Below are 18,752 nucleotides of genomic sequence, written 5' to 3'. Positions count from 1 at the left end.
AAAATGTCATTTTGGGGATTTTACTGTGTGAAAAAGAGGGTTTTGAAACGATGACATATGAAAGGGAAAATGATAGACAAGGGTCAAAGCCCAGCTGAGCAAGAGAAATTTTGACAAAGGGGCAGAATGCAGTTGGGCTTCTTCCTGTGTCCTTTCTGTATGCAGGAGGTATTTTTGATTTGAGAAGCTGCTGAATGTTCCGGTGGGATCAAACTGACTCACTGCAGTTGAGAAGACCGACGTCTTCTCCAGCGACCTCATTCCACCTTCGTGCCGAGTTGTTTGTGAATGTAAGCGTCCGAGGTGTCGTCTGCATCGTTCCCCTGTGTGTTGAATGGGTCCCATACTGAGCAGGTTCTGGTCCTGATGATTATCATATTCACTCTTGGGATCCAGTAGATCCTGTTCTACCAGAAGGCCCTGCTATTTTTAGTGAGCCATAGTGTAAATAAACTGTTCTTGCGGTAAAAGAACTTGAATGATTTTATGAAGAGCTCTACCCTTGTGTGTGTGTTTTTCTCCACAGTTGTCTCACCATTAATATACTAGACCTCTGCAAGTCTATAACGTAGTTTGGGGACAACTTGTCATTTTTTCCAATAATAAAGTAAAAATAATAGTAATTCAGACAATGTAAATAAATAACATGCTCTGTAAAACTTAACTATTTTTGTTAAGTTCAAACTGTATTAAAATTTATTTAAAATTACTCATTAAAAAATCCATTTCCACATTTCCAGTCCATTTGCTGGAACTGGAATGAATCTGGACAGCTGATCCCATAAGTAGCTGAACCATGTCAGGTTCTGGCCACTTTCAACTTTATTATGTAGACAATTAAAAAGTTAATAGTACACACTTCTGCTCAAACTGCTATTTGCAGCCAATTCTAATTACTGACCGATTCATCCCATAAAAATGTGCAGCATTCATCATCTTCTTATAGAATTTGGATGCTCGCACACAACACACGGCTGTAGACACTGAGGAAGGCAGTTGAAAGATGATCCCGAACTCCTGCGCTGCTTTGGTGCGTTTTAGTGCCAGCAGAGCGATAGAGAAACGCAGGTCACTTTCGCTCCTCGACAGACAGACATTTCAGAACGCATAAGTGAAAAATGATATTTAAAACAAATAATCTAGAAAAATGTTTGTCTTCAAAAATTCATACCTCGACCATTCATAATATGAGAAACCAGTGCATACAGCTGCGTGTGAGGCAGAATTTTTCTATATCATCTTAAAAGCTCTTTCTGTACTTGTTTTTTCTAGCTCTACCAGTCATCTTTGAAAATGTTTTTCCTTAGTGCTGTTTCATTCAGTTAAGGACCTAATCCCATGTAGGAAATGTTGGTTGCTGGTTGAAACCCCTTTAAAGCCAACCTTTGGTGTCCTTTTTCTTTCAGGTGTTTGTGTCTCTGGGTTTAACTTTTAAAGTCAAAACCAGTGCAGCTGTGCTCTTCAGTTATTGTATATTTGCCTCCTTCTGTTTAAACTATGCAGGATATTTCTGTTCCCTTCCGGAGACTGACTGCCGGGATTTCGATATTCAGTCGTAGAAATCAAATGGATGTTGTATGAAACATGTACTGTGTGTGACTTGTACGTGCTGAAGGAATCGTTTTTAAACCATGTGCCAGAACATGAATGATGGCGATCATGATAAAAACAGTAGAAATAATTACACGGTGTATGTGTTGTTTTTCCAAATACAACACTAATGCAAAGAGGGGACAGTTAGAATCAAGCGCTAACATATACAGCACACTCTTTCTAGTAACATTGTGTGTTTCTGTGCGTGTGTGTTTTTTTTTTTTTTTATAATTTTTGAAGCATTTACAGATACCAAGGGTTACTGAAGACTGACCAGCATAACTAAAATAATAGTTTTTCTAAGAGTAAATTATTTCCCATGTTGCTGTCACCAAGCAAAACATTACAACTCTACAAATCATACAAATTAAAGGAATATTAATTTGCTAAGAAATAAAATCACTTCTGGTGCTTAATTAGCGACATGAGAGAATCTACGGGAGTTGAGGAAGTTGTATAAAAAGCGCTGCGGCAATATTTTGCAACGTAAATGTTTAGACGGGGAACCTTCATCCCAGAGGCTCTTGGCGTCTTGCAGGCCACGCTGCGTCTAGAAGCTGCTCTCTTTGACTCAAACAAAGGCTAATGAAAGCACATTATGCAGCATCACGCGCTCCTTCATCTCCTAAACTAGGAACATAAACAGCAATTGCCGGCGCGAGGGGAGAGTCGTAGGAAAGTAGCTCCAAATCAGGAGAACCAAACGTGTTGTTAAATCGGCGCTCAGTTCGCTCATCTCTCGGACCTGCGAACCGACAGCTTTGTCAGCGCTGCCCTCAGAATCATTTACTTTTGACCTAATGGATATAATATGTTTAAACGACGGTTCTGCTGCAATTTCCTTCTACTTCCAAAGAACAGTAAATCATTTGGTCCGCTGGCGCAGCTAATCGCGAAAATGATTTATTAGCTTATTAGCCAGCAAAATAGCCTTGCAAATGGCTTTAAAACTGCGCTTTATCTGCAAGATGGAGGTTGAAGAGACAGTTGAATTTAAGCCAATATTGTGTTTCCTCTTCTCAGTAAGGTGGGCTGTCGGCTTCAAAAGACATTTATCTGTGACCCTCCAAGCTTCACACAGCCCGTGTAGAAAGTATAAAGCAAGACTAAGAGTAGAAAGGTCTACCGAATTAAAAAAGACCAAATTCTGAACGGAGAATAAAGGTTTAAAACACTGCCACCTGAACCTCATGTGGAAACCTGATATGTAAATAGTCATTGTCAGTTTTTAGCACCTGCACTCAAAGTGCTTTCCCTCCAAATCAATTGAGGGGATTTAAAATGATCCTCTTACCTCTCTCTTCTGTTATTATGAGAACGCCCACTGGCAGGGGCATTAAGAAAAAGGAGGGAAAGAACAAAAAAAAACTTACCTGAACTCTAAGGTCATTTTAAACCCTTTAAACCCAGGAACACTAACGCTTGAGACGTAGAGCTGACTTCCAGAAATTGAACAAATAGATGCAAGTGAAATGGAATAAGGTCGGCCGAGCTCGGTCCCGGAGGAATTGTCAGAGACACTACCATGAATAAATAAGGCATTTTGTAGGAGGAGGAGAGCATAAATTACAGCCTGTGCTTCATCGAAAACTCGGATGGTTTTTTTCCAGCAGTTTTGTTGAAGCTGTTCAACTTTGAGAGGTTAACCATCTATTGTGATCTCAAGGTGTCAAAATGATGGCCGTTCCATAAAAAATCCCTCAGCCCTGCAGACTGTTTAAAGAACAGGTCCTTCACGTGGTCAATATTTAATAATGTCAAAAAACACTTTCAAAGGAAAGTAAACAATCTTTCCACTACATACTATATTCACTTAATGTATATAATATGTTACGTATATTTTATGGAGCTTCTGCTTTCAGATCTGGAGTTAAGGTCAAATGCCACCTCCAACTTAGTACCCTTGAGTAAGATATTTAGTCTAAATTGCTCCAGTAAAAAAAAAAAATTACCCAACTGTATAAATGGGTAAATACAGACACCATTCTTCAACCCCTTACATATGTCAAAGTTTACATATATCGGATTCCTCCTCCCCCACCATTCAGCATAATAACATTAATAATTTCTCCATCTCAGTTACAGCACCTTGACGTTTCTTTATCATCCTTGTTTTCATGTTAGCTGTTCCTTTCACGTGCTCCTTTATATGTGCAGTATCCTTCACTATGGTATTCACAGTCAATACGGCTAAACCTGGTTCCTGTGCTATAGACGAGAATCAATTGCTGTACACTTGCGAGACGGATCTCGTTTTCCTTACATTTCCATGTTCTCCAAAGTGACGTACATCTCATAGAAAATACAATGTGTTCATTACATTAGCAGAAAGAGACACTTAGATGCAGGATTCTTAAGTGCAGTTAGTTTCTTACCACCATATTTACATTTATTTAGTTAGCAGATGCTTTTCTCCAAAGCAACTTCCAGTGAACTCTATTTAGTGTAATCAGCCCACACACCAAGGTGATTTACACTACTCGATACACTACTTACAATGGGTCACTCATCCATACATCAGTGGAACACACTCTCTGTGTCACTCACACACTATGGGGGAACCTGAACAGCATGTCTTTGGACTGTCAGAGGAAACCAGAGCACTCAGAGGAAACACACAGATATGGGAAGAACATGCAGACTCCACACAGACTGAGCAGGGATCAAACTCATGTCCTCTGACATCACCCAGGTGCTCTGAGACCACAGCGCTACTCGCTGTGCCACCATGCCACCCATGCCACCATATGAATCGATGTACGTCACACGAGTGGCTTTATAAAACTTAAATACATAAACAAACATTTACGTGACATTACACGAGTAGATGCGTGAAGGTTTATCTATTGTTTAACGGGCATGATCTCAAAGTTATATTCATGAACATTTACACGTTACATGAACATAGTAGATCGCTGATGAAGGGAGTCCGGAAAAAGTGAGTTTTAAGACCCTTTTTCAATGTGGACAGAGATTCAACAGTAAGTGAATCCTTCAAGTGCACGTTTACCACCAGGCATTGTGAATGATGAAATGGGTTAAAATATGTGAAAAAAAGCACTACACTAACGAGAGGAGATGCATTCATGGCTCAAAAATGCCAGAACTGGGAACATGCAGCTTCCTGCCTTGTCTGACAATGCCGACTTGCGCTTATCGTATTTCAGATGTTTTGCTTAAGTGCTATCTGTAAATAATGTGTATGCCGGCAATTTTTTACATAAAACCAGATTAATGTAAGTCGAATGCACGTAATTAGAGGGATGTCTGTAATTGTAAGTGGGTTGTAATGTTCTGATCAAATTTTAATTTTTAGAGGCTCAGAGTAACACTTCTGAAACTGATGAAGAAGTGACATATGAGAATCCCGCATTTGCACAAGACTGATGGTAAGAAATAATATGACATGAGGTATAAATGCAGTAAACTTGAAAAGCGGCAGGTCAGCAGGCTCAACAATGGTCGGACGGAAGTAGAACCACCCAAGAACTGCTTACATGAGCATGTTGATGCCTTGTGTTACAAACACAAAAAGACAGGACAGTGTTGGGGAAGAATGAGAATTTGGTGAAGCTTGTTACCGAAAGGGGTGCCTGAGACGTTATGTGCAATGAGATTCGGGATGGGCTGCTGCTTCTTTTCTTGCCATTTCACTGCACAGCATTTTGCAGTCACGGCAACTCTGCGACTAGTGTCAATCTATTTGTAAAGGTTACCTGCATAATAAAATAAACATGAGGAGAAAAATTTCCCAGCCACATCATTCTTTTTTATGAACAAGAAAGTATAAACAGCATCTTCAGGCCTGAAACTGCTTTGCCAAGTAAGCATTTCATTCCGTCATGTTTTACTTGTTGTTTTCGCCAATAAGACACATTTCTATACAAGTCCTGTTTGTCAGTGTCCGCGTGTCTATCTGTCCTTCCTCGACTGATTTAAAATTGCTATGTCATTTTACACAATATTTATGCTTATGTATGATCTTGACTAGATTTTTGTGCCAGCAGACAATGTGCTACCATTTGCAAAGCGGTATTTCCAGCTTCCCAACTCTCATTTTTTCATCACCAAGTGTTTTTCCTTGTTGCTTATTTGGCGTTTCTCAAAGATTATTATTTTGCCATCCCTAGATTCCTTCACAGAGGTTACAATGGAAAATAATCAATCCATCTGTCCTTACAACCATCCATTCATCTGTCTGCCCGCGTCCGTATCAGAGCGTCCACGTTTTAGTCTTGCTGATGGAAAATCAATGCGAGTCTAAATCATAGAGTTTCTACGTGTTCCGTTTTCATGGTTGTTTGTGACAATGATACAATGGTTATTGCAATGAAAAGGCAAACAGAAGGGGACAGCTGTTAGTGTAGTGGTTGGCACAACTGCCTGGGGACCTAAAAGTTGCAGGTTTGAGCCCCTTGCCAGCTATAGTACAGTTGAACAAGCTACTTACCCTGCTGAATAAGTGGGTGTTTGCAAGTTTTTAGTTGCAGCCTTAAGTTGCTTTTGAGAAAAGCATCAGCTAAATGAATAAATTTAAATAAGCAGTTAATTTACCTTTAATTATTTGCAGAGACAGGGATGGCGAAGCAGGGGGCACAGTGGTGCAGTGGGCTTGGCTGGGCCCTGCTCTTGAGTAGGTCTGGGGTTCAAGTCCTGCTTGGGGCTGCATTGTGATAGACTGGCGTCCCATCCTGGCTGTATCCCCCGCACTGTCAGGCTAGACTCTGGCTTGCCATAACCCTGCTCAACACAAGCAGTTTCAGCTGGTGTGTGTGTGTGTGTGTGTGTGTGGGGCAAAATTATGTATTTTTACCAGGAAGAATATAGGTCATGAATAAGCAGCAAAATAAAATAAAACCAAAGTGCAATATGACTGCGTGACACATTACCCCAGTGAGAATTTGACAAAGGGTTTTGTGTTTTAACAATAACCAAAGAACAAAAAGCAGCATCTGATATGGCTCTAACTGATGGGCTGCAGTGCTGAAAGGCTGGGACACACAAAGAGAATTAATAATTTGTTCGTCTGGCCCACTTTCTGCTAACAACAAAGTCTGTAATGTGGAATTCACTTAGAAAACAAGTTGACATGTCGGGTCCCAGGACCCAGCTATTTGAGATCTCCCTTCTTCAGCCTTAGAGGAAATTTCTGGTGAATGCAACCTGTGATTAAAGCATTCAATTACAATAAAAGTGAATTTCCTATACTTTTTTGTTAGTTATTTTTGCTCGTCACCCCAGGCGGTGTATCGGTCCGCAGTCCTGGGCCACCTTCTCACCATGTGTTCTTTGAATGGTCTTTCCTCTTCCTGCCTTTCCCAGGAATCCCATGTCAGTGTCTACCTGGTGATATTACTTCCAAAACAAATTTTGGAAAACTGTAAAGCAAATCCATACTTATAAATTCTATTGTCATTTGTAAATATACACTGATCAGCTACAACATTAAAAGCACTGACAGATAAAGTGAATAACATTGATTCTGTTGTTATAGTGGCACCTGTCAAGGGGTAGGACATATTAGGCAGGAAATGAACAGTCAGTTCTTGAATTTCATGCGTTAGATGCAGGAAAAAATGGGCAAGCATAAGTATCTGAGCGACTTTGTCAAGGGCCAAATTGTGATGGCTAGACAACTGAGTTAGAGCATCTCCAAAACAGCAGGTCTTGTGGGGTGTTCTCGGCATGCAGTGGTTAGTATTTACCAAAAGTGGTCCAAGGAAGGACAACCAGCGAACCCTCAAAAGGGTCATCAGCCAAAGGCTCTTAGATGCGCGTGGGGAGCAAAGGCTAGCCTGTCTGATCTGATCCCACATCAGAGCTACTGCAGTATGAATTGCTGAAGACCCTAAAGTTGGCCATGATAGAAAGGTGTCTGAACACACAGTGCATCGTAGCTTGCTGCGTATGGGGCTGAGTAGCTGAGTCCCACTGACCCCTGTCCACCACTGAAAGTTTACAATGGGCACATGAGTGTCAGAACTGGACCATGGAACAAAGGAAGACGGTGGCTTGGTCTGATTAATCATGTTTTCTTTTCGATCGTGTCGATGGCCGGGTGCGCGTGCGTCGTTTACCTGGGGAAGAGATGGCAGCAGGATGCGCTATGGGAAGAAGGCAAGCTGGCAGAGGCAGTGTGATGCTTTGGCCACTGTTCTGCTGGGAATCTTTGGGTCCTGGCATTCATCTGCATGTTACTTTGACACGTACCGCCTACCTAAAGAGTGTTGCAGACCACGTGCACCCCTTCATGGCAACGGTAATCCCTGATGGCAGTGGCCCTGCCGCACTGCAAAAATTGTTCAGGAATGGTTTGAGGAACATAGAGTTCAAGGTGTTGACTTGGCTTCCAAATTACCCAGATCTCGGTCCGATCGAGCATCTGTGGGATGTGCCGGAAAAACAAGTCCGATCCGTGGAGGCCCCACCTCGCAATTTACAGGACTTAAAGGATCTGCTGCTAAGGTCTCGGTGCCAGATACCGCAGGACACCTTCAGAGGTCTTGTGGAGTCCATGCCTCGAGCGGTCTGAGCTGTTCTGGCAGCACGAGGGGGACCTACACAATATTAGGCAGGTGGTTTTAATGTTATGGCTGATTGGTGTAAAGACAGAACAATTAAAATTTCATTGTTTTAAATGGGCATATGTAGAAACAAAATCATATATATATATTCATATTTGCTACTGCTCAGTTAACAAAAACCTGCTCCATGTGTCCAAAATCCAAGAGGTGATTCTGAAGGAACACATTCAGTTTTAGATAGATATCAATACAGGAACTTCACAGTGTATTTAGACATATTGTAATTACGATCTAGGCTGAAAGGAGAACCTGTGTTCCCTCCGGCATGTGAGGACCGGAGGTTATTGACCCCTGTCTTTGGTGACCAAAGAGAAATCCCAGAATTCTTATAGGCTTCTTACCTCGAAAGCCTGTTCCTGCTTTTCAGTACATTTCACACTACCAGGCCTGTAGTTTGCTGAGCACGACCTTTTTCTGGGAAACACTTACTCAGGAAAAAACCGAACCTTTTTTGCATCACAAATGTTTTCATAACATTTTATGCATGCACTTTTAAAGCATTATTATGCACGCTCAGGGTGTTGACAGTGGTGAGTCCCTTGTGCCTCGTTTGGCATTATGAATATCACCATGCTGACAAATGACTTCAAACAGGCGTTAATGTCAAACATTTAAAGAAGTTTTTTTTTCTTTTTTCTGTCTCACACTTATACATTAGTCACCCTTTTTATTTTACCACAAAATGCTGTCATGTACAGGTGATTATTAAAGCAGTTTCTGCACAGCGCACCCTAATCAAAACTCTCTTTACTTTTCCATTGCCCGACATCTTGCTTCATTAGTGGTAAAAGCTTCTTTCCTGAAGTACAAATTTCACACAAGTCTTAGGTGCCACTTTGCCAAAATGCTGAAATGATTCCTTGAAACTTTTTCCACCTGCCTGCAGATTTGTCAAAGCTGCCTACTTGATCAGTGTGTTTTTACAGCAGACCTAATTTTGATCTAATTGAAGGATCATCTTTCCATTTTATTTATTTCTCAGACACTCTCTTTGTTAAAAATAATGCATTCCTGAAGCAGTGCACACGTTATTGTCTGGAGTCGAACTGCGTTCAAATCGTAGGTCCAGTTTGCATTTCCCGTGGGCAGGGAGCGTGATTCAATTCAATTCAATTCAATTTATTTTTATAGAGTGCTCTTCTCATGCAGTGACACGGAGCGCTTCAACACAGGCATAAGGCAGAGAAACAAATACATCAGACAAAGAAACAAAGAAGACAGTTGACTGCAGACTATTGTAATACATTATCAATGCTTTTATGAAGCTATAAGTATGTCTACTGGCCACGGAGGAAAGGAACAAAAACTCCCAACTGAGAGTCAAGGGAGAAAAAATCCCTGGGGGTCCAAGTGCCAGCGGCTGCTCACCCCTCCTGGGCATTCTAGATGAAATAAGAATTCTAAGTTTACAAGTAATAATGGCACTGTTGCTGTATGGTAGCTTGATTTCCCAGTTCAACAAGGTACATCTCGTCTATCATGGCGGTTGGTCATCTATCCAATTAAAGCAAAAAGCATCATAAAAAGTCCGGTATCTTATTTTTCTCTCTGCAAACATCCAGCAGCCTGTGAGGAGCCGTGATCCCTCCCACACACGTCAGGCTTCCTCCGAGACTCCACCCTGAAAAGCTCAAATCGTGTCCGTGTCAACAAAGGCAGTGAGCAGAAGTGAGCAGCTCCCCTGGTAACCAGGGAGCTCCAGTGTGGTAAAAACGAGGTGGCTTCCTTTACTTCTTCCCTCTCTTTCTCTGCCAGGCTTTTCCAGCTACTGTGCGACACATCAACATCATCAGATGCAAAAATTACATTTCAGAACAAGCAATATCAAATACCATAACAAATGCCATACAACTGTAAGGTTAAGCTTTTTTTCATCTATTTATTAATTTATTTAGCAGTCTGTACTGAATGTCCACATTCTTGGGTAAATGAAATTCCTAGGACTCTCTGCCCATCACTCCTTGCAGTGGTCACTCTACCACCCCAGGAAACATCTCCAGCACAGAGCGAATAGAGACCGGCGGCTCACAACGTGCACCACGTTGATGGTAAATCCTTTTTCAAATGAGAAAATGACATATACATGTATGGAATATGGAATGGAATATACATGTATGATGTTCAAGGAGCACTATGTATATACAGGCATATGCATAGTGCTGCTTGAACGTCTATGGACACTACAGGGGATGGTCATTATTCTTCTATAAAATATTAAAATAAATGTATGAAATTTGAATCTTTAATGAAAAAAATAATAAATGATGATTCTCACCCCTGATTCTACTTACCTGCTTGGTTTAACCAATGTAACTTGGGCTTCACTTATTTTTGCACCTGCACTACTTGGGTGTTTCTACTACACACATGATTTACTCTAAAGCAACATATGGAATATGTTATGTCAATGGACAAAGGCTGGTAAAACTAAGGGACACAGTTTTCACTCTCAGTATTGCGTTTTCTCTAGAGGTTTGTCACAAATGAAGTCAATAACCAATATGTATGAGTTTAATTATTTAGGTTAATTACAAGATTCTTTATTAATTTTTGCTTCAGAACATGGTTAGCAGTAATAATTTATTCTTCCTCTGACTTTCCAGTGCGTAATTAAAGCTTCTTATTTAACACAGGCAGCTCCTATAGAAAATGCTCTGAAAAGCAGGTTTCTAAGAAAATCTGCTGATTCTCTACTTAACATCATGGAAACCTTGAAAGATTTCCTGTTTTTTTACATGCTGAATAAATGGCTTTTCATTAGTTACCTTGAAGGAGACAAAGTGAGATCGTGATCACTACCAGCAATCATTTCGACGAATATGGTAAATACAAAGCTGAAAATGTACAATTTAATATTTCTTGACTCAAGATTAATTATGAGTATTATGTTACATGAACCCTACTAAACTTAAAAGCAAACAAGTTAATCTGTTTTTTTTTTTTTTTTTTTCAGCTTAACATGTGAAGCAAAAAGCGCAACAGAACTTTCGTTTTCATTTTCTTGTCCTGCCGTCCAGGGCACATGCGTCCTTCTCCTCGCAGTGTGAGGACAGCACTCTTCTTTGTGCAGCTCCCTTAGCCCGTTCACACATAATGGGCTTTGATAAGAGCTTAAAAAATGGCAAATGCTAATGGAGACTGAAGCTGAGAGATGTTTGTCACATTTATTCTCAAAATCTCCTTTCACTTGTGAGAAACAGGGTCTTATTTCGGGAGCACAGATTTTCTCAACAGACTATGAATGACTTACCAAAAAAAATATAAGAAGAGACCCCTCAGGAACTATATAGCCCCCAGTTTGGTCACTGTTACATTATTATCAACAGTTGAATAATTAATGATAATTATAATTGATTTTGGCACACTTTCCTTAATCATGTAATGTAAAACAAATTAGTCTCCAGGCTCCATTAACAGAAGAAGTGAGGTTCCATCACCAGCCATAACAGACCTTGGAACAGCACACAGCAATATGAGATTCTCAAAGTATTTTTTGTGAAAACACAGTTCCAGCGAATACAAATACCTTGTTTGCATTATTATTTATATGTTAGACTGATATTTTCAAAGCTGTAATTTTGACAAACAGAGTATATTCACAAATAAAGGTCAGCAAAATCCAAATCAATCTATATCAAATATATATAGCTTTGAGTCTTTGAAAAAAACAATAATTTCAACATTCATCATCATCATCATCATCATCATCTTCACCACCAATCATCATCACATATCATTTCTCCATTATCAGCATGTTCAAGATAATGATGATGATGTTAAATTGCTCATCAAAAGTATCAGAATTCATCTCTACAGCAATTGCATATTTCCCCACAAATACAGAACATGGATATTTTTCTCCTATGAATAAACATTCACATCCAGATTTTTTAACACAGCCTCCTGTGCCCCTCAGTTAAATTTAAAAAACAAAACCATCTGTGGCTTCACGATCTGTGACATGTGGTGTCGAACCCCAGCAATTAGACTGGGAATAATTCTTTCTTGTTTTAAAACACCTTACACAGAGCAAGCCACGTCCAACCACAGTACTGCAGGATTAGAGTAAGGCTTCTGACCGAGAGTATATTGAATAGCAATAGCTACAGTAGTTGTAATGAAAAATCTCTTTCTGAGATGATCATGTGTGAAAATGCTCTCTGCTCTGATTGCTCCTCCCAGCGACTCGGTGCTTCATGATGCTTCAGTTACCCTCAGCTCCTAAGAACACATACATATTCAGAGGCAGCGTCGTTCATTTCATAATCAACTAAGCGTCTAATTGTTGCCATTCGCATTCTTACTCCAAAACTAAATCAAGTACAGAACTTAATTTAAACTTGAGCACTCAGGTGGAATAAGAGCCGTAATTGGGACGTGAATCTGAATAACTTATATGGAATTAATGAGTCCATTTCCATCCTGTGCTTGTCTTGCACGGAACAAAAAAGAAGAAAAAGCTCATGTTCATTAATGACGAGTAAGAAACTATTGTAAGTAATGGAGAAAAAGGAGCTATTCTCCTTACAGTACAGCAATGTGCCTCTGTTTCGCAAAAATGATTGTCTTTAGGACTGTGACAGGGTTTCGTTGGTTGAAGCGGTACCAGGTAGACAGAACATGTATCCTTCCAATCACTCAAATATTGTTTGTTTTTCTAAGTTAGCTGTATTACATAATGAATTATTATTTTATCTTTCCCTGCCTATTAATAAATTCCCTGCCTTTCATTCTGAATAATGAGCAATGAATGCAAACACTTCCAAACACAAGCCTTGTCGCTGTGATACACTTCGGCTCGCTCGAAAACAATAGAGAGGAGCTGATTTTCTGTTTGCTCACCGTGGTTGAGTTTAACAAAGGAACCTGTCATCTGTTTGTCGTGATGATTTATCTCTTCTCATTTGATTAATTAAGGGAATTTTCCATTGTTCTGCTTGTATATTTGTTTCCCGGCAAAGGCTCGAGAGGGAGTCGTGCATCGAGCCTTCCGACGTTCACACCAAATGTGTTTTTGTCAGCGTACGAGGCTTCTCCCTTCAAAACACGTCTCTTTGTAAGATGATGCTAACATGCACAACAATAAAACGACACCACGAGAAGACATACTGTACCTGCTCCTCCGAAAGATCTCATGAATATATTCTGACATTTCTGTCTCTTGCATCTTAATTCAAGGGCCGTGTAGCAGCTGCAGCATCTAGAGGTACTTTGAACACTGCTAGAACAACAAGTGATTTTATACATGCATTCTTTATTATATTGGTTTATTTAAACTTTCCAGTCTCTGGCTGGAAAGTGGCAGAAGTTTCCATCCCCACTAAACTGAATTTGTGTATTAAAAAGCCTTGTCGCTGATTTCAAAACCAGATTACCTTCATTTATTTCTGTCGCTAACTGTGACAAAGTGTTCATACACATGGTTTCAAGCGTGAGAGAGAAATGTAATTCTCATCTATGGATAAATAAATAATCAGAACTCTCTGTGGCTTGTGTCTCATATTTTCCTTCCACAATGTCAGGTTGTGCTGCCAAATTTAGTTTGAGAGTTACTCTCAGTTCCATAGTGTAATTAATTTCTGCTCACACAGTTATGTGCATATCTATTATTTCTTATTGAGCATATTTTACTGAACTTCATGACAAAATTTCTAATGTCATATTTTATCGTTTTTTTGAAAATTTAACTTTCATTTTAGAATGGGGCGGAATTTCTCCAGCTCAACAGTAACATCTAAAATCCCAAAAACCTCCATCAAAATTAAACCCCTGGAACGAGACCAAGGAAAGGCAGTAAAAAATCTGAGAATTGCGAGGATGTTTTGGAGAAGTTGCTCAAGGCTGTCGGAGCTGGATCACAGATACCGGTTGCAACACGAGTCATTTTTATTGCACTACACTTGGCAAGAGCAGGAGGATTTTTTAAAGAGTCATACTGGATCATTATCTAACGTCTGAACCTCTAACATATTTATAATGAATAAAGTGACTGAGACATGAAGGCGTTAATGACCAGATCTGTTTAAATCACCTTATTATTCGTGTGGATCACAGACGTGAGAAATTGGCACAGACATGTCCTGTCTCAGGCTCACCTGGGTAATTTTCCTGTTCCTTAAACATTTATTAGCAAAAGGTCTTGAGTATAATGTGAAGTTAAAAAAAGACTGAGCTGATTTTGATGGTGAAAGAAAACTTGACATTCATTACTGTCCTCTCCTCTGAAACAGAAGGAGGCTTTTAAGAATTAAGTAATTGCACACAGCACAACACTATTATTCATGATTCATTCAAATTTGCATTTACATGTGTTCGTTTAGCAGATGCTTTTGTCCAAAGCAACATACATCTCAGAAAATACAATGTGTTCATTTCAGTAGCAGGAAGAGAGACTTAGATGCAGACATGTGATTCTAAAGTACAGTTAGTTTCTCTCTTACCACCATATGAACGAATGTTCATGAGATGAGTAGCTGCAGAAAACTTTATCCAAGTACCCACGATTCCAAATTTACATTTATATATTGTAACGGCGCTGAGGGGAGTAAATGTGTAAATAGTTGGCATTAGTGTTTATGTGTGTGTACATGGGGGGTGTGGTGGCTCAGTGGGTTGGACTGGGTCCTGCTCTCCAGTGGGTCTGGGGTTCGAGTTCCGCTTGGGGTGCCTTGCGATGGACTGGCATCCCATCCTGGGTGTGTCCCCTCCCCCTCCAGCCTTACGCCCTGTGTTACCGGGTAGGCTCCGGTTCCCCGTGACCCTGTATGGGACAAGCGGTTCTGAAAATGTGTGTGTGTGTGTGTGTGTGTGTGTGTGTGTGTGTGTGTGTGTGTGTGTGTGTGTGTACATAGTTGTGTGCGGTTTCTGATTGGTTGTCGTTCTATTTGTGTTCAGTGTTTGAGAGTAGAATTCTGGGTAGTCCCGGGGGGAACCCCCTAACCATGGGGCGCAGCAGGGGGGCTGGGAGTGACCCAGGGGGATTCTCAAGTGTTCTGTGTGACTTGTACTCTTTGAGATGTTTTTGTTAAGAGATATGTATGCTTCTAATAAAGAGCATGTTTCTTTTATCCTGAGCTGGTTTCTAGTAGCTCCATTGGGGGATGCTACAATATTTAGCAGATACTTTTGTGCAAAACTTCCAATGAACAATTTATAGTGTTATGAGCCCACACCTTATTCACTGTGGTGACTTACACTGCTAAATACACTGCTTATGCTGGGTCACTCATCCATAGATCAGTGGAACACACTCTCTCTGTCACTCCCACACTATGGGTGAACCTGAACAGTATGTCTTTGGACTGTGGGAGGAAACCAGAGCACCCAAAGACTTATGTTGCTAGATACACTGCTTACACTGGGTCACTCATCCATACATCAGTGGAACACACTCTCTCTGTCATTCACACACTATGGATGAACCTGTACAGCATGTCTTCGGACTGTGGGAGGAAACCCACGCGGGTAAAGGTTTATCCGGACTAAAGACGAAAGACTTTGTCCAAAGCAATTTACAATCCCAGAAACACCACATTAACCTACTAACAGGTATCTAACTGTCCACACAAGAAAACAATACAACGGACACCCTGCAGGTGATGTTCTGAGTCACCCGTCCATCTCAAACATGTCACAGGACAATGTGGGAGAAAACTGGAACCCTAACCCCACAAAAGGTTAAAGGGGGTGTCACCTCCATCTGAGGGGGTGTCACCTACGTCCAACCACCAGCCATCACTGCGAGGCACCCACAACACCACGACAACATGGTATTAATGGTATTGACAGCTTCATGATGTACAATTACCTGGGCTTTTTTTTCTCATTCACAGCCTACACACCAGTACCTCATTTAATTTACACCATTTAACTCTAGTGGCTGATAAATCTCTCACAGATGTGTTGAACGCAGTATGTGATCGTGCCGATGTGATACCTTCGAACAGATGGCTCTTATTTTGCCTCAAAGTGTCAGGGCAGATTAGTAGTTATGTTTACATGATAATGACAATCTCCTGAGAAGACTTTGTCTGCTGGAAACAACACACACGGGCCACACAAATCCACTTCTCATTTGTGCCTCCTCATTTGCCCAAAATCTGGTGTGAAATGTCTGCTGGACCCAGTTGCAGTGGCTTAACTGCTTCCGCCCATGAAAGTGGTTAAGCCAAGACACACGCACACACACACACACGTAGAGGCTTGTGTTACATTTGTCTTTTGTGACTGTGATAATTTTTTTGCCTCTGTCTTCATTTCGGACTGTCGAAAGACACCATTGTGTTAGCAGGGCTAAGGCTTCTTTTTTTCAGAGCCTACAATGAAATGGCCTCCGGTGGTACGACCCGAGGCCCGGCGGGCCCCCCACGGGTTGGTGCCAAAGCTGGCAGACAGTCAAACTGAAAGCTGCTCAACAGACTGCAGCCTTCTGAGGTTCTCCTGCACTATAAAGTGCATTTAGGTCCCAGAGAAATACCTCAAAGTCAGATAAGATGATCCAATCGATGGCCCCGTCCCTGGGTCACGACTATCCGTCTGCCACCGGTGCCAGATGCGGGATTGGAAACTTCCTAATGCAGAAAACATAAGTGTGGTGAACAACTGATGGGGGGGGGCACTTACTAGGTTGTCTGTAATGCCTAGGGGGAAACGGCTGGGTCGGACAGCGCATCAATAACAGCTCATTATTATAGTAATCTGAAGAAGTATGTAAGAGGCAGAACAAAGCGGTTGTGTGCAGCGACTCCACACACACCTTGCGTGGTTAGTGTATGACTGATGCTCTTTATGAATTTACTACCCAAGAATAAGAAACACTTCTCCCTGTAGTACAGTGATGAAGAGCAGAGATGCAGCTATTGGCTCCATGTGTCGTCATATGAGCCAAGCAGCTTTATATTTAAAAAAGTACATTGAGATGTTTTAGTTTTGTGTTGTTCTCCGAGATGTACGTTGCTTTGGAGAAGAGTGTCTGCTAAATGAATACATGTACATGCAAATGAGCAAATTATAGGAATGTTGTATAAATAGTTGAGAAACAATCAGGGAATATTAAACTGTCCCTTCCACTTTGAATACGAGGTGTCTTGGACTTGAAATAATGACCGAAAAAAACCTCTCTGGTTGCATGCTGCTGATCACGCTTTCTTTTCGACATTTCGACAGCTGTGTTACAGGACAAGATGAGTGAAATGTTGAGACGTCCATCAAGGGAAGTGCTGTAAGGCTGTGCGAGCTGTCAGATGTGTCATCCAAACTGTCCCTGGAACAGCCGTCCCTGTGGCCCGTCGCCATGCCCACAAGTGCCATCCTTCTAAATGTGGTAGCAATCCAGCCAATCTTGAAATTTTACCTTCAAAAGAAAAAAATCCTCTGTTCGGACCAGCAGTGATTTTGATTGTTTTTCTTTATCTTTCTGTTTGAACTGCACGTAGGTATGTTTTCTGTTCCTCTGTTCAGGCTCTATTACATTTGGTTGAATATGAATTGCTTCCAACCTGAGATGTCGGGTACATTACGGGACTCAAATGTGGGATACGCCGTCACTACAAACGGATATGGATGCCACAATTACTCTTCCCAGCTGAGTTCAGAATGTCTCGAAATGAATTTAAATGGATTTTCCAAATTGCACTTCCACACTGTCGCTCTGTGTTGGCAAGGCCTTGCAGGGCGGTATATCATGCGTGAACGTTAAGGTGGAAATGATCCTACACACCTCTGCACTATGATCGTGTTATCCGGCAACGTGTGCCAGTTGATACTTTGCATGTCTTTGCCGAAGGATGTGAGTGAACATCAACAAAAACCGTCTGTGGCTCCCGGGCATCCTGTGTTTTCGTCCGAGACTCATCGTTTATACTGAAGACATTGAAAACTTTCCACGTCTCCAGTTGAGTTCGTCTGCTGACTGTTTTGTAGAAGACTGCAACATCCCAGCAAGTTTCCAACCTGCTTAGCCCTTTTCCCATGTGTGTGTCTGTGTTTACTTTATGTGTACAGTCGGTCCCCGAATTACGATTTTTCGACTTTGCGATACTGCGATAGCGATACGCATTCAGTAGAAACCGTACTTTGAATTTTTATTTCTTCCCGGACAAGCGATATGTGGTCCGATACTCTTGTGATGCTGGGCAGCGGCAGCAGTCTGCATCTCCCAGTCTCCCACACGTTCACTAGCGTATACAACCGATACTCTACAGTGCTCTGTGTTGCCGATGTTTTTCTGGATACCTCCTCCTGTATGTACGTTGCGTTTTGTGCATCCATCATGTCTACGAAACGCCCGTCTGTGTCTCCTGCTACTGGTGGGAAAAAGAAGAGGGTTATTACTTTTGAGGAGGAGCTCAAGCTAATTTCCATTTCTTGAAAGCAGCAAGCCTGTAATGGCCATCGTACGTGAACTTGGACTTTCACAATCAATGATCTTGACCATCTTAAAGGATAAGATACGATGATGTTCGGTAGGTTACGTGTATTAAATGCATTTTTGACTTACGATATTTTCGACTTACGGGGGGGGGGGGCACAGTGGCAAGGCGGGTTTGGCCTGTGCCTGCTCTCTGCTGGGTCTGG

General features: G+C 41.2%; 1 protein-coding gene across 1 annotated transcript in view; it reads right to left on the bottom strand.

The window, feature by feature from the left end:
- The window catches only part of ttll1 (tubulin tyrosine ligase-like family, member 1), a 917,975-nt gene extending 899,515 nt beyond the window's left edge, over window positions 1-18,460 (bottom strand). The window contains exon 1 of the mRNA XM_029252119.1: window positions 18,411-18,460. The gene's annotated coding sequence lies outside the window, so the exon portion shown is untranslated. The remainder of the gene's footprint in view (window positions 1-18,410) is intronic.
- Between the last annotated feature and the right edge of the window lie 292 nt (window positions 18,461-18,752).

The sequence above is a fragment of the Scleropages formosus genome, chromosome 5, assembly GCF_900964775.1.
Source record: "Scleropages formosus chromosome 5, fSclFor1.1, whole genome shotgun sequence".
In the NCBI taxonomy this organism is placed as follows: Eukaryota; Metazoa; Chordata; class Actinopteri; order Osteoglossiformes; family Osteoglossidae; genus Scleropages; species Scleropages formosus.
Note: the sequence above shows the minus strand (reverse complement) of the source record. Positions and strands in the feature narration are given on the sequence as shown.